The sequence below is a fragment of the Neophocaena asiaeorientalis genome, unplaced genomic scaffold (assembly GCF_003031525.2).
Source record: "Neophocaena asiaeorientalis asiaeorientalis breed wild unplaced genomic scaffold, Neophocaena_asiaeorientalis_V1.1 scaffold164, whole genome shotgun sequence".
Taxonomy (NCBI): Eukaryota; Metazoa; Chordata; class Mammalia; order Artiodactyla; family Phocoenidae; genus Neophocaena; species Neophocaena asiaeorientalis.
Window position 1 is genome coordinate 332,296 of NW_020173727.1, and position 12,776 is coordinate 345,071.

The following is a 12,776-nucleotide window of genomic DNA, read 5'->3' on the forward strand; positions in this document are numbered from 1 at the left end:
ACTCATTGCAATGTATTTTATTAAATTTTATTAAAGTTGAGGGTTTCTTTCTTCTTTTGAGGAAATAAAAACCATTCTTGGGGAGAAATTAAAAAGTGAAAATCACTAACTAGGAAACACTTCTTACTCCATCCTACATCCCTGTTAACACTCCATTCACCGGCCCTGATTGTGTGTAGTCATTACCGCGTGGTATTTTTATCTCCACCAGCCTTGGCCATAGACCTTTATTTTTACGCATTTGCCTTGATCGCATGCTATTTCTGAGGGTTAGGGATTCAGAAGTGGCTGAGTTGGGTGATCTGGCTGTGGGTCTCTCATGAGGATGCAGTCAGGTTACAGCTGGGCTGCAGTTATCTGAAGGTTGGACTGAGGCTGGAGGATCTGCTTCTAAAATGTCTCACTTCGCATGGCTGACATATTAGTGCTGATTATTGGCAGGATGCTTCAGTTCCTCGACACATGGACCTCTTCACTGAGCTGATGAAGTGTCTCCGCAACAGACACGGTGGCTGGCTTGTCCCAGATCTTCCTTGCTTATTGACCTCAAATTTTGTTCAGTGCAGCAGTGTGCCCACCTTACAAACTTGAATTCCCAGGCTCACTCGAGCCTATGGTGGCCCTATGACACCATTCTAGCCAATAAGGTATAAGTGGGAAAGCTCTTATTTTCCTGGTTAAAAGGGAGAGTCTTACTTGGTACATTCTTTTACCCTTACCTGTTTTCCCTGCTTGAAACTCAGTTTGATGTCTGGATGTGCAAGCAGTCATTCTGCAAGCATGATGATGGAAGTCACATATGAGGAATGGCAGAGGGGAATGATAAAAGGAGTTTGGTCCCTGACAGCTTCATGGAGCTTCTATACCTGCCTAGACTGCCTAACTCTGCACTTCTTGCTATTGGAGAAAAATGACACCAGTTTCGTTACATCCCTGTTGTCCGTTTCTTGTTTCATGCACCTGGACACAATCCTAACCAATACGCTCCTTTGTCCTCTTCTGAACTCCTTAAACTTCTATTACGACACACATCACACTGAATTTTCATTACTTACTTACATGGGCATCTCCTCAACTCTTCAGTAAACTAACTGAGGGAAAACGTCAGGTTATACCTAGCCTTATATGGTACATTTTACTAAACTGCTGGGTTTATATTTAAAAGAAACCTTTAATGAATTTTTTGAGCTTTGACCTCAGAGAATAAGCTCAATCTTTCTATTGGTGATCAGCAAATCTGGTCTCATCCTGACTTTCTTTCCCGCCAGTGCCAAGATCTGGGTCAGAGAAGAGAGACATCAAAGGCAACTGGGGGTGGAGAGGGGAAGACATGTTTGATGTGAAAAAAGAGGGAGAGGTCTTTGCTAGGTTGACTACAAAGAAGCACTTTTGTGGAAATGGCTGCTGGCGCACCAGGTCATTATTTTTGCCATTCACCTTGCATGGGTCAGAGAACTTGAAGACAGATTCCTGTAGCCAGAGAGTCTAAGCTCATCGTGAACATGACTCCAACCTGTCACTGGGTGCCCTCCCCACTCCTTTTGATGCCTCTGCCTCAAAGGATAAGGAGGGAAGAGTCAAAGTTGATTCTAGGGTGACGAGGTGACTAGGAGGATGGCTTGTCATTAAGAGAAATGTGTGGTCAGGGGCTGGGGGGCACAGAGCACACAGCAGGCTTGCTTCCGACATCCAAGTGGAGGTGTGCAGCGGGCCAGCAGGGATTTAACTTGGAGAGTTGTCAGGATGGAAGTGGTCTCTGAAAATGTGAGAATGGAAATGACTCCCTAAGAAGGAAAATAGAGCAAGAAGAGAAACAGGTCAGGATTGGAACTTTGGGGAATCTCCCAACTTGGGTAAAAAAAGAAGGAGAAAGAACAGGGGCTTTTTAGGGCAGTAAAACTATTCTGTCTGATTCTGTAATAGTGGATGCAAGTCATTAAACATTTTTCAAAACCAACAGAGCGTAGGAGACAAAGAGTGAACCCAATATAAACTATGGACTTTAGTTAATAATACTATATCAAAATCAGCTCATCAATGATGCCAAATATACCACACTAATGCAAAATGTTAATAATACAGTAAACTGGGAAGCGAGGGAAGGTATATGGGAATTGTCTGTACTTCCTGCTCAGTTTTTCTGTACACCTAGAACTGCTCAAAAAAATAAATTAATAAGGAAAGAAAAATGGGTAGGAGGAGAACAAAAAGAGTTTACTGTCTTGGATACCAAAGGTGAGGGAAAGAGAGAGGGGTGGGACAAAGTGCTTTGGGTTAATGGGACTGACACTAAATCGGGAATCAGAATAGCTGGTATCAAGCCGTTTAATGTGTGACCTTGGAAAATTCACTGATTATCTCTATTGTGTCTGAGGTTCAGCGTCCTCATCTGTATAATGAGTATATAAGATATTAGAGTGTTTTCTCAACTCCTCGTGAACAGATTACTGGTGGATTTGGAAATGCTGGAATGTGACCTTTGATGATATTGAGTCACCTAGTGAGAAAGGTATCTGCTTCCCAGTTCAATTTCAGTCCTAACCTGGTCAGGTAGAAAGTCTCAGTTTGGTGCTAGTAGGACTTTAACACATTTCTAATAAGTAATTGCTGATTTCATTTTTAGAAATTGTGGTAAAATATATATAACATAAAATTCACTATTTTAACCTTTTCCTTTTTTTTTTTTTTTTTGCTGTACGTGGGCCTCTCACTGTTGTGGCCTCTGATGTTACGGAGCACAGGCTCCGGACGCGCAGGCTCAGCGACCATGGCTCACGGGCCCAGTCGCTCCGTGGCATGTGGGATCCTCCCAGACCGGGCCACGAACCCGTGTCCCCTGCATCAGCAGGCGGACTCTCAACCACTGCGTCACCAGGGAAGCCCCATTTTAACCATTTTTAAGTGTAAAGTTCAAGTAGCATTAAGTACATTCACATTGTTGTGCAACCATGACCACCATCCATCTCCAGAACGTTTTCATCATCCTGTGCTGAAACTCTGCACCCATTAAATAATAACTACCCACTTGCCCCTCCCCCCAGCCCCTGGTAACTACTTTCTGTCTTTATGAATTTGTCTACTCTAGGTATCTCATGTAAGTGGAATCATACAATATTTCTCTTTTTGTGACTGGCTTATTTCACTATGCATAAAGTTGTAGCTACCACATTGTATTGGAGTTTCATTCCTTATTAAGGCTAAATAATGTTCCGTTCATCTGCTGATGGACATTCGGGTTGTTACCACCTTTTGGTTATTGTGAATAATTTTGCTATGAATGTGATCTACAAATATCTCTTCAAGACCCTACTTTCAGTTCTTTTGTGTGTATACCCAGTAGTGAAATTCCTTGTTCAAATGGTAATTCTCTGTTTAATTTTTTGAGGAACCACCATACTATTGTCCACAGTGGATACACCCTATTCCCAATAGCAATGCACAAGAGTTTCAATTTCCCCACATCCACTCCAACACTTGTCCTTTTCTTTTCTTTTTGTTCCATTCCTTTCCTTTCCTTTTCTTCTCTATTCTTTTCTTTCTTACTTTCTTTTTCTTTTCTTTGTTTGATAATAGCTATCCTAATGGATGTGATGGTTTCATTTTTAAACAAAGTGTGAATGGACTTTGGCCTCTGATCCTTGGTGGGCAGTAGATTCTAGATAGAATAATACTGTAGAGGGAATGCTGGAAACATGGCCACCTGAAGGAGGTCCCCACCCCTGTTCTTTGCTTCTTCTGTGTGCTGTGGCAGAAACCTGTGGGCAATTGGCAGAGTGAGGCCCTGGGCTCTGCTGAGATTCTTATGGGAGAACTGCTATGGCACTTTCTCCCCATGGGCTGGCCGGTGGTTGGGGAGCAGTGTCTGGGCTTAGGTCCTGGGAAAGGCCTGGCACGTGGGGAGCAGAAGAGGTTGATAGACCCCTTGTGAATAAGCCAAGCCACTGTGAACCTGGAAAGTCCAAGAGGAAGCTCAGTAGGGCTGAGCCTTCCTAGTCTCTGGGTGGAGCAGTGGGGAAACCAGAGAGCTGATTTTCTCCAGAGGCTTGGATTCTACCCTCAACTATAGGCCCACAGGCCAGAGTCCCTTTCACTTTAAAATATAAAAACATTATTTTGTTTTCACTGAATTTCTTTGTACTGATTCCTCTTATTTATGACAAATGATGTAGATTCTCCACTTATGAGACTGATACACATTTTTTCTTTCAAAATGAACTTAAAATATGAGTCATTTTCAGAAATACAGTAAGTACATAAAAATGCAAGGGCAATTAGATACGGCAAAAATTGGGAAGGTAGTATGTTAATCTAGATTGCAGTTTGGGAATCTCTGAGGTATTACATGCTTTTCTCATAGGATCATGAAGTCCAAATGACAGAGTATGTGTGGAAGTATTTTATTGGCTGTAAAGTACCCTTTGGGTGTCATATATAATCATTTTCCTGACAAATACTGCAGAGTTGATTCAGTAGAGTGGTGTAGGCAGAAGCCTGATGCTGGGGTTTAAAGAGTAAGTGGGAGGTGGAGAAGAAGGACAGGTGCAGAGAGCAGGGTGGGAATCTCTTTGGGCAGCACGTGTGGTTGCAGTCCGTATGGTGGACTGTCTAGGACTCGGCAGTGGAGATGGGATTATGGGCAAGAGTGAGAAGGCTACAGCTCTGCTCTGAGGCGAGGCCCCACTGACCTGGTAGAGGTGGGGAGGAGAGGGCCGATGAAGAGTAGGAGGTGGACATGTGGGAGCAGATCCGCAGCTCCTTCTCGATGGGAGGGGAGACTGCTGGGAATGGAACCCCCAGAGCAGCGTTCTTCAGACTGTACGTGCAAAAGCGTTTCTTGGGCAGAGTTTTCAGAAAGCAGATTCCTGGGCTCTTCCCTCCGACTCTGATGAGGGGCCTGACAATTGCTGTTTTAAAAGTACCAGGGGATCATGATGCTGGCAAACAATTAACCTCACCCAGGAGATACCGTGAGGAAACAAAAGGTGAACAGGAGAGACTGTTGGCAACTTGGGTAGAGTTAGAGATCATAAATGCATTACTGTGTGTATTTCATCTATTTGACAGTATCTATTGAGCTCCAGTATGTCTGGTGCTGCAGGAAACACAAGTAAAGAAGGTGTGCCTCCTGCATCTGTCTGCACAGCACCGGCAGCAGCTCCAGCTCGGTTTGCTGGGCTTATGCCTTGGTACTAGTACCGAGAGTTGGGAGGAATGTAATGCCTGGGCTTTTGCTTCCGGGAGAGGCAAGGGGCAGTTTCAGTCTGGACTTTTAGCTCTGCTGCCGTGACTAGGCTCGGGGTAGGTATAAAGTCTGGATGACAGGGCCAAGAGATCTGAGCTAGGAACAGAGAGACAAGGATTTGAGTACTTGGGAAGAAGCAGTCCAGGATCCTGGGTGCCAGATGACTTCTATCATGTCAGCTGGTGTTTATCACTCCATCAATGTGCCACAGATGTGAGGGTCTTAGTGAGCACCACTGGCTTGCAGGCCTGTGGCCAGGCCCTATTCTGCTTCCTTTCTGGGGATGACGTTGGTTCCTTCTTGTTTGGAGCTCTCCTGGTGTTGGTGTTAGCAATCTTCCAAATGAGATTAAACCTAAAATGCATATTTAGTGGGCTCTAAAGGTAATCTCACAAGCAATCCTATTTGCTGAGATCTGTGCTCTGCGAGCCTCCATGGGAATGGAATCTAAGGGTTTTCGGCAGAGGCAGATAATATAGTTTGGAGTTGGTGTTGAGGCTTGAAGACTGTAGCATTACAACATTCAGTTGGTTGTGATTCAGAGCAAGTTCAGACAGTATCCCCTTAGAAACTGATGTGAATCTGAGCTCTATTTGCCAAGAGGCTTGTAGGCAGTTTGCTGCTAATGTGCTCATATGGAATTTGGACAACAACCCATCTTGCCTCCTCTGGACTGTCATTAAGCATACACTCCAAACGTTTGCCTTGCTGGTTTCGTTTCCTCCATCCTATTGTCCTTCCTCACTCTTTTCCTTCATGCCACACATGGTATGCCCCTCACCGTCCTTCTCTTTAGTTGTACCGCAACAACTATTCAGCTGCAGTAGCTGTTGAGCAATCAGAGACTGTCTTTTCCTTCATCTTCCCAGAAAGAGGCCATCATTGTTCCAAGTAGCAGGAACTCAGGAGTGGAAGGGGCCTGTTATTTTGCCTGGGGGAGGTAGCACTGCCAAAACTCTGGAGTGATTGATGCGTCATGATGAGGCAGATGATGGAACAGTCAACCCTGGATTGGCTCCTCTTCTGGGGGTTGAGGAGTCCTCGGTTTGGGGAGGAACTCTAGACTATAGCAGAGTTCCAGGGGAATAGAATTTCTGCATCAAAATGTACTAAGAGGTACAAATCTCACATCTGAAAGGAACAAGTTCTTGTTTTGTTCTGATTTGATCTTCAGTCTTTGAGGCTGAGACAAATCTGTTCAACAGAGCCCCCTTGTGGAGAGTCACAATATACAGCTTTATATTAAAGGCTCTGAGAAGTTCCGCAGCAAGGAAGCCTGTTTCTTTCATACTGCTCTTCCTAATATCATTGTCATAGAACTCTGTTTATCATATTTTACTATGTACTTCCTGGAAACTAGTGTTCTACAAACTACTGCTGTAAGAATTTTATAACTTCAAAACCTCTCCTGCCTTAAAAAAAAATCTTGTAGAATTCCCTGGCGGTCCAGTGGTTAAGACTCGTCAGTTTCACTGCTGTGGGCCCTGGTTCAATCCCTGGTTGGGGAACTAAGATCCCACAAGCCATGCGGTGTGACCAAAAAAATCAATATGTGTTCCCCTGGTGATTAATAATAATGTTTTGAAAAAGTTAGAAAGGCTTGTGTTTTTTCTTTCTTTCTTTAGAAATAACAAGAAAAAAATGGATGCATTAATTAGCATATACTAACTGCTAAAAAAACAACTCCTTAAATCTCAGTGATCTTAAACGATAAAGACTATTCCACAGTCTAAAGCAATTAGTGGGGAGCTCAGCTCCATGCAGTCATTCAGGGATCCATACTCCTCCTGCTCTGTGGCTTTGCCATCTTCAGAATCGGACTTTGAGGTCCTCTGATGTGGTCCAGCTGTAGGTGAAGGAAGAGAGAAAGAAAGGAGAAGACACATGCTCTTAACTTCCTGGGTCTAGAAGTGACATAGCCAATTCTGCTCACATTCCATGGGTGAGATCAGTCCCGTACCCCCCCTAGATACACATGTGCTAGGAAAGGTGGCTTAGCCGTGTGCCTAGAAAAATGAAACATACATGGTGAACATCTAATTCATCTCTGTCTCTGTGAGAAAGAAAAAATACTGAGTTTAGCTATCTGAATCCTATTCTGATGCTAATCTTGGTGGAAGAGCAGAAGGAAGAGATCCAAGAGATGGAGAAGCTGGTGGATGCTACTGAGAAGAATTAGAGACAGGCAAGAGTCTGTGGAGCCTGCAGCAAAGAGAAAGGGATATCCGAGAGCTACCTATAGGATAAAGAGCCAAAGAATCCATGATATCCATGAATAGAGAATACCACCTTGAGACCCTGAGAAGGGATTGAATGCTGTTAAAGAAGCATGGGGAAAAAGAAGGAAGAAGGGCGTAGGCAAGCACAAATTCCAGGAAGGATGTCAGAGTAGTAGCTATCCATGCTACTTCTGTACTGGGGAATTGCTCTCATTTTATTTATAGCATATCTAAAGAAGAGACATCTCTTGGAAAGGAAATGAAAGTATTTCTTTTGAAGCAGGCATGAGCCTGGGAAGAGTTTTATTTTACTTTTCTTAGCTTTACTTTTGTAAGGTATTTTTTTTCTCCTCTAGCCCAGTGTCTCTCAACCTGTGTGCCACCAGTGGTGCCCTGAGATAATGGTCTTCTCATGCCTTGAGGAATGCGACAAGGTGGGGATAGAACCCTCAGTATCTCCTTGGCCTCTGAGCATCTCCATTCACTGTGGTGAATCATGCCAACAACATCATTTTCAGTGTTCACCTTGATGTGGAAAATCATGGGAAGTAGCCCATTAGCTCAGTATCAGTGACTACTAAGGTACTGGTTGGCACCAAACAAGGGTGAGCCACAATCAACCCATAGGTCGCGATATCTTATTTATCTACACCCTGCATTGCATAAATGCCTGCCAAACAAGATGCAATCCAATGTGAAATAGTTGAACAAAATATGACAAAGGGAAAATCAGGGTTGGAAAGATAAGATGGAGCCAAGAGAGAAGTTGGTACACAAATACACATTGCTTGGAAGGAAACCGGCTCAGAACGTTCTAGCTGCCAATGCCAAAAAACAAAAACAAAAAACAACACAGTCAATTGCACGTTCCCCAGTATCAATAAGATAAAAATAAATTGGATATTCAAGAGGAAATATAGCTATTCCTAGTACTAAAATGTGTCCTAAAAAAAGACATTATTTTCATAATGACCCTTCACAACATTCTTAGTGTGAATACAAACACATGTGTGTGGGACTTTTCTTTATAGTGTCCTTCCATGTACGTTCAAGGCAATACTCCAAGTTTCAGGCTGGGAAAAGCAGTTTGGGTAGGAAGGGTTAGGGTTGGGCCAGGAATGCATCCATACAAGAAGATGTTCGACATCACTGGGAATCCAAAAAGTGCAAATGAAAACGCACAGCCACTTTCCAGCTATCACATTGGCAAAGGTCATAAAGAATTCAAAAGAATAATAATGCCTCATACCTGTGAGAGTATGTAGAAACTGGCACTTTTTATAGTACTAAATTGATGCCACCTTCTTGCACAGCAGTTAGGAAATATGAAAACACATCAGGGACTTCCCTGGTGGTCCAGTGGGTAAGACTCTGCACTTCCAATGCAGGAGGCCCGGGTTCGATCCCTGGTCGGGGAATTAGATCCCACATGCATGCCACAACTAAGAGTTCGCATGCCGCTACTAAGAAGCCTGCACGCCACAACAAAGGTCCTACATGCCGCAAATAAGACCCAGCGCAGCCAAAATAAATAAATAAATATTTAAAAAAAAAAAAAGAAAGAAAACACATCAAGACCTGTATAGCCTTGAGGAAGACTCTTTCTAGGAAATTCACTGAAGGAAGTAATCATGGGTGTGCCCAAAGATGTCGCTACAAAGATGTTCATTGCTGTATTGTTTCTAATGTCTAAAAATGACAAAATAGGAGATTAAATAAATTGGAGTTCCCTCATAAAATGGGATGGGCATTAAAAGTCATACTGAAGAAAACATTTTTCAAATAAATCATATTGGATGATTTTTCTTGACATGGAAACATGTTTGTAATTAAGTAGGTGAGATAAACATGTTACCTTATAGTATGTACAGTATAATCACATTTTCTTAAAAGAAAAGAAAACATGCATACATGTACATAAACACACACCCTAAAATATAAATAGTGGTTTTCTTCTTAGGGTGATATTTTGAGTGATACTTCTTTTTTTTTTTCTTTTTGCGGTACGCGGGCCTCTCACTGTGTGGCCTCTGCCGTTGCAGAGCACAGGCTCCGGACACGCAGGCTCAGTGGCCATGGCTCATGGGCCCAGCCGCTCCGCGGCATGTGGGATCTTCCCGGACCAGGGCACAAACCCATATCCCCTGCATCGGCATGCGGACTCTCAACCACTGCGCCACCAGGGAAGCCCGAGTGATACTTCTTTTGAGTATACATTTTTTCCCCCATTTCCTCTGTTTCTTTTTCCTTGTCTTTATTTTCTAAATTTCCTACACCAAGAAATAAAACTCCCTTTTAAAAATGGAGGTGGGAAATAATCATTTTTACACCATTCAGATTCTTGTATTTTTTAATTTTAATTTTTAAATTTTATTTATTTTTGGCTGTGTTGGGTCTTCATTGCTACTCACAGGCTTTCTCTAGTTGTGGTGAGCGGGGGCTACTCTTCATTGTGGTGCGTGGGCTTCTCAGTGTGGTTGCTTCTCTTGTTGCGGAGCATAGGCTCTAGGTGCGCAGGCTTCAGTAGTTGTGGCCCGTGGGCTCAGTAGTTGTGGCCCATGGGCTTAGTTGCTCTGCGGCACGTGGGATCTTCCCGGACCAGGGCTCGAGTCCGTGTCCCCTGCATTGGCAGGTGGATTCATAACCACTGCGCCACCAGGGAAGTCCCTCAGATTCTTGTTTTGAATAATGGTAGAGAGCAGAGAGGCAAATTGTATATATTATGCTGTACCCTTTGGGTAAGAGACGTGGACATTCTCCCCCAAAGTGCCTCTCACATTATTATTTAATGCCACCACCTCTGTAGTAAATTGTGGTAGAATCTTCTACCTAGGTTAATATATCCGCTTACCAAACAAATGGCTAACAAGGCATTAGCCCATCCAACCTCCTCCTAGTCCCTTGACAATGTCATCTTTTTCTGCTGAATCCAGCTGCAGCTGCTTGCTCCCGTGGTCACATCTTAGTCATTGCCATCTCCAGGAACTTCCCCACAGAAATCAAATATCTTACTCTCTAGCTTAGCCTCTTGTCCTTTCCAGTTCTTCATTCAACATTCCCTACTTTTCATCTCTTCTTAGAATTAATTGAGACCTCCAGTCCTTTGACCAGCCCACCCATACAAGTAATACCTTTATTTCCTTGTTGTTCAATCCAGATTTCATAAAACAACTCTCTTGCATATGAAACAAGTTCTTATGCAGTTCTTTCTTTCCAAAATGGAATTTGTGCAATTCCAACCTTGGATCAACCTAATATCCACCTTCTCCTGGCATCTGAAATTCACCAGAGGAAATTTACACAATTGGGTAACTTAATAACATCATGTATTTTGCAATAACTACACTAATTGGGATCTCAGTGGAGTTGTAGAACCTGCTTCATTTTTCTGGAGAGCACTCTCTCCGCTCCCCCGTCATGGCAATTCCATTCCTTCTAAATTCTCTTTAAGCCTTGCTTCCATTGTAACTGGTCCTCAATTTCAGCCTCATAGTGTAGGCTCTGGGGCAGCTTCTCACCATGTGTCCTTCTCTATCAGTATTTGTTTTCCTGGACATTAAAAACACAAAACCAAAACAAGGTCAAAAAGAAAAAGAGGAAGGTAAAAGAGAGGAGGAGGAAGAAGAAAATGAGAAAGAAAGGGATGAAGAAACTCTTTTAAAATAAAAGGAAACTATAAAGTTACAAGGAGAATAAAACTAAAATATTTCCAGCAAGGTGAGGGGGAAAAAAATATAAAGGAAAAGGAATAGAGTATTAGTTTAAAATCAATTTAAATCTTCGTAAGATAACGTCCATGAGATAAAATAGGTAATATTTAAAGATAAAAGGCTTGAAGCTAATGAGATAAAAGGTTAAAAACATAAAAGAAGAAGATGTAAAATGCTAAGATAAAAGGCTCATGAGATGAAAAGCAAAAAATGTAAAAGTAGACGGGATTAGGAATTAAGTTCAAGAATTCGGGACTAAAAAGACTAGGCTGAAAATATGAAAACTCTAAGACTTCAGAAGTTCTTCAGAGTTGAGTGCTTAGGGGATAATAGGTTTCCTGGTGGCTCCCCCAGATTTTCTGGTGGCTACTGTGAGAGCTGGCACCTGGAACCTACCACTGCCCAGCAGCAATGACATCAGTGGGTGGTTTCTCCACCCCTAAGGATTCTGCACCTAATTCCAACGTGGTGGGGGGAGGGGGGGCAGTCCCAGATGTCTTCAACACCAGCTGTGTATCCTACAACAACTCGATTCTGACACTATCTACACCCAGAGATAGTGTCAGATTCCACAGATTTAGGGTTAAATCCAACACAACTGCTCCCCACCCTCCACCCTCCACCCCAATTCAGATGCCATTAGCAAGTCCAAGCAGCCTGTGCTTCTGACCAACAGGCTATAGATAGGGGCTTCCAATGACCAGCTCCTTGCGTTCAATTAATTGGCTACAGTGGCTCACAGAACTCAGAGAGACATTTCAGTCACTAGATTACCAGCATATTATAAAAGGATATGACTTAGGAACAGCCATATAGAAGAGATGCACAGGGCTAGGCATGTGGGAAGAGGTGTCAAGCTTCCATGCCCTCTCTTAGAGCACCACTATCCCTGCATCTCCACGTGTTCACCAGCCCTGAACTTGCCTGAACCCTCTCTGCTTAGGTTGCTTTGGAGGCTCCATTACATAGGCATGATTGATTAAATTGCTGGCCACTGGTGATTGTCCATTCAACCTCCAGTGCTTCTTCCCTCCCTGAAGGTAAGTGGGGGTGGGACTGAAAGTTCCAACCCTCGAATCACTTGGTTGGTTCTCCTGGCAACCAGACCCCATCCTTCTTTTTGTCCAAAAGTCACCCCATTAAAATTGCAAAAGACACCTTCAGTGCTCCCGTCACTTAGGAAATTCCAATGGTTTTAGGAGCTTTGTGCCAGAAATGAGGAGGAAGCCAAATATGTATATTTCTTATTATAAATCACAATATCACAGCCTCCATCATTGGCATTCGGTTTGGATTTAAGACCCTAAGGTATCCTTGCATGCTCTTCATAGCTCCCAGCTCTTAGGGCACATCTCAGGCTCCTCAGCTTAGCCTTCGAGACCCAGCAGGAGTACTGCATAGTCTATGTCTTCAGGCCTGGAAGTTGAACCACCTGATCAGGGCATGCTGTACCCTCATGCCTCTTTGCCTCTATGCTTTCCAATCCCTTTGCCTGGAATGCCATTCTTCCCTTCTGTTGCCTGGGTAGGTTTTACCTGTTTTATAAAACAGCTCAAGAGTTATTTCCCCTGAGAAGCTTTTTCTGAATCTCACCACAATGTGCCC